The 4297-nt window shown below is 33.5% G+C and overlaps 1 long non-coding RNA gene across 1 annotated transcript; it reads right to left on the bottom strand.

Moving 5' to 3' along the window:
• Nucleotides 1-240: 240 nt before the first annotated feature.
• LOC146900998 (uncharacterized) lies at nucleotides 241-1068 on the bottom strand. Its single transcript, XR_015022297.1, has 2 exons — nucleotides 898-1068; nucleotides 241-607 (listed from the first exon to the last, which is right to left on the bottom strand). It is a non-coding gene; the product is annotated as an uncharacterized LOC146900998 (long non-coding RNA).
• Nucleotides 1069-4297: the final 3229 nt, after the last annotated feature.

Here is a 4297-nt window from a genome sequence, read left to right as displayed (position 1 = left end):
TTGTCATGGTTGTTTATGTGATTTTTGTTCACTATGTTAAAACGGTATCGGACACTACATATACCTTTTTGTCGCAACCGTTTTCGCGGCAAAGAACCTCTATTTAAAACCTTAACTTGTAATATTGTCAGGTAAGCTTATGTATGTATGTGGGTTATGAAGTTCAGTTTCATATAATATTTGGATAATTCAAATAAAAATTATGATCATAACCATATAAACAAAGAACAGCCAAGAAAGTGTAAAAGGACACAAAACACATATATAATAAGCTTATAGAATTCCAAGTCTAGTAGCTTGTTACAAAAATCAACAGTCATTGAACATATTCTTCTAGCTCAGAAAAGCCAGTAGCTCATTGAAGACATTCTTCTGCACAAAATATGATTATATCTTCTCATTCTTCCAAACACCAGGAGCTCATAAAAGCCATTCATGCTAAGAGGATTTGCATTCTTCATTGACCTTCATTCTGTTGAAGTACTGTCTTCTGACTCCAAAACCAATTTCTTTTCCATAACCAAGCCAAAATTCCCAGGCTTCGTCTGCACTGTCAAATTCCATACCAACAGTGGGTGTTGTAATGATTGTCATTATTATACCAAACCTGTGGAATTCAAATAAAAATATAATTAATCAAAACATAAGTAACACTATCTGCTAGTGATAATGGAAAACTATATCAACGTGATAAAACTACAAGAAAAGAGAGTAAAATATGGAAATAGAAAGCTATGGCAAAAACAAAGTCATCCATGTTTAAAGAAACAAAATCGATGGCAAAAACAAATGCACCCACGTTTAAACAAACAAAATAAATGGCTATATAAAAAAAAAAACAGCTATGTATGCACAAACAAAAAAAATCGAAAAAGGAGGTGATGAAACATAACAAACCTGGAAAAAATCACAAAGCTAGTTTTGAGTTTAAGCAACTGGCGTAGAAGGAGGTGAGGTTCATTTTTGGCTTGAATCTCAGAACAGATGTGAAGAAACGCTTTTTCAAGGGCTTGAATGCGCCAATAACATCTCTGTATTGGAAAGTGGAGTTTTGCTTTCGTTAGCCTGCTTTGTGGATTTTAAGGGGAAATGAACTTGGACCACTATTTTGATCAAATGGCTGTATTTAATTTGACTGCATGACTGCATCAACTTTATGACTGCAGTGAATCATGTTCCGAATAAAACCGTTGGAAATAAAGACGTTGGAGAACACGATAAAGGATACTACATAGAGTCGTTTGATATATTGTACTAAGTGTCTTGGTTGTAAACACACGGCATTGTATTATATGACTTGTATACTATTTTCTAGTTGTCTTCATATGATTGGTTTAGACTTCTTGGGTGATGGATGGAGAGGATGACATAACGATTAGCTTCCATAGGTAAGTACTTCGACTATCCAAAGTCTTATAGACTTATTGAGTAGATGATAGATCTTATGGGCTTCAAGACTTGATCTCCATTGATGAATCTTGAATATGATAAAGTCATCAGAGCTTTTATGATTTGTTATGGACTTGGTGAGCTATCAGAAGATTGATATTTGCCTTGCTTGAAGAACGAAGGCGTTGACTTTGGATTCATTGTTGTTTGGAAGATTGGTATTATTTTTCTCTTAATGGAACACCTTTAGAGGAACATTGTATTCAGAGGATTGATCTTGTTTTCCTTACATGCAGACTTTTTAAAGGATTGTACCACTCAAATTATTGGTCTCATCTTTCTTCTGTAAGAGTCATTCAAAAGACTCATTCACTCAAAGGATTTACAAAATAAAATCTTGCACTGTTTCTTCAAAGTGTCACTCAATGTTTCTATTCTCAGGGGGTAAACTCTTTCAGAGTATAAAGAATATTTTTTCTACACATCAAGTACATGATAGGGTTTCAGTACTTAAGTTTGTTTAATACAATCAACTTAATTTATATTTAGTAGTTGAGAGTCATTTTCTTAAACCAAAGAGTTATCGTTCTTCTATCATTTGTGCTTCCTTTATCTTTTATCAATCTTGTGTTCAACTATTCTTGGGTTAGTAGCCTATACTTAAGTGAACATTGTTAGTTGTTTGATGTTGGTCCCACTTTGGAGTTGTCGTATTTTAGGACTCAGAGGGAGCTTGTTTCGTTTGTGGTTATATTTCAACTGTGTTTTCTTGAAGTAACACCCTCTACGCTAGGTGTATACCAAGAGTGCTTCATGATACGAGTATCCAATGTGGATAGTTTGTATCCAAGGTGTATCTTTCATGTAAGGAGAGTTAAACCATTTTCTAATCGCTTTATAAACCTACACTTTTGTCCATCGGGTAATTCAATTATGTGATTGTATATTATTGTTATGTGCTAGATGGCGTATCTTTCTAAAAATACCAATTTTTCGTGGTACACTTCACTTTGATTTATTTCATTTTAAAAATGATATTCATAATGAAAAGACAATGGTTGTTTAGTAAGTTCTGATCGAGAAATATTATGGTGTTCCGTTTGTTTTAAAAATAGACACTCTTTTATGTTTAAAATTTCGGGTTGTAACAAATAATATTAGGCTATACTGTACTTTTTGCCCTTTAAGTTTCAAAATGTTGCAATTTTGGCCCCCTATTAAAAAAAATGGCAAAAGTGACCCCCCATGTTTAGGGAAATATGCTCTTTTGACCCTCTAACATAAGGGAAATATGCTTTTTGACCCCTTATCTTTAGAAAGAGTTGCAATTATGACCCCTTTTTTGGGACACGTGGCCTCTTCTCAGCAATTTTTGGACGAAGGGGGCCAAAAATGCAATTTTTTTTAATAGGGGGCCAAAATTGCAACATTTTGAAACTTAGGGGGCAAAAAGTGCGTTTTAACCATAATATTATTATAGATGTCTATGTTTGCATAGTATAGGAATATTAGAATACACCAATTTATTGTACAAAAAAAAAAAGAATACACCAATTTATGGGAATATTGTGGTTAAATATGTTTGTATTCCTATAAATATTTCAAATTTTCATTTTAGTACCTCTAAAAAATTTCTTCGACCTTTAGTCTCACAAAAAAATTTCATCCACCCTTTTGGTCCCTGCTTTTAAGTCTGATCATGTGTACCCTTCATATTTTTTAATGAGTTTTTGCATGAATGTTTAAAGTTTTATAAGAATCTCTAAAAAAAAAGAATTATTTTAATAAAACATGAACTCAATATCAAATTTTAAGCGCCAAAAACTCAATATCATATTTTAAGCACCAAAATTTTGAATGGTACACATGAATTGACTTAAAAGTTAAGACCAAAAGTGTGGATGAAAAATATTTGAGGGTCTAAAAAAAATCCAAGATTTTTTTTCCGAGGGACTAAGCAATTGGGCTTTCCCCCTCTCCCGTCTATCCCTCTTACAAGAGAGGACTCGTTCTGGCTTTACTTTAAAGAGCCTCATTTTTACCGGTCTTGACCATAAGATAAGATAAGGTTGATCATCTCTTCTTCCAAGCTTCTTTCTGCTTCTTCAATACTAAGTAGGAGTCCTAAATTTCAACAATTTGTATCCATTTTTCATGATATTATGAGCCTTTTGCCCTCTTCAAACGAGACTTATTCTTATTGATTTTATGATCCCTATAGGGTTTGGCCAGCGAGAATTAATTATTGAGGACAGACAAACATGTAAAATAGCAGTAGCCACATATACAAAAGTTTGAATATTTATATGAAGCAAAAATATATTTAACCCAATATTGTATTATTGATTATTGCGGGGTACAAGATTTGTGTCGTATAAATAGACTTACGTAGCATTGTAAAGTAAACTTTGAAATGAACAATGTAGAACTCTCTTCTTATTCTCTATTTCTCTCATGTCTCCATTCTTCTATATTTTACTATATCTTGATGTAGTTTTGGTTAATTTCACAACAAATTAAAAGTAATATTGCTTTTACTAGCAAGTGGATTCAGGGGCATATATCAATACCCTCATCCACATCCCCGCACTGACTTTAAATTTTGTGGAAAACTCAAACATGCACGTAGTGTAAGCAGATTTTTCTCATCAAATTTTGAGCGACTTTGGACTGGTTCCTACTATTACGAGCAGGGGCGGTTTCACCGCCCGGCGACCCCGGGCGGTCGCCCAGGCTCAATCGATAATTTTTGCACATTAGACCCAACCCAAAAGTCCATTAACACACTTATAAAAAGAAAAATTTGTGCAAAAACTGAAAATTCTCACACACAAAAATAGGCTCGGAAAAGACATTTACCTCGTAATTTTATTTAGCACACTATTGACGGGTTCATCTCTCTCATTTT

The sequence above is a fragment of the Medicago sativa genome, chromosome 8 (assembly GCF_051527215.1).
Source record: "Medicago sativa cultivar Bolivia chromosome 8, Bolivia_mono, whole genome shotgun sequence".
Classification (NCBI taxonomy): Eukaryota; Viridiplantae; Streptophyta; class Magnoliopsida; order Fabales; family Fabaceae; genus Medicago; species Medicago sativa.
This window is presented reverse-complemented; position numbering and strand designations above follow the sequence as displayed.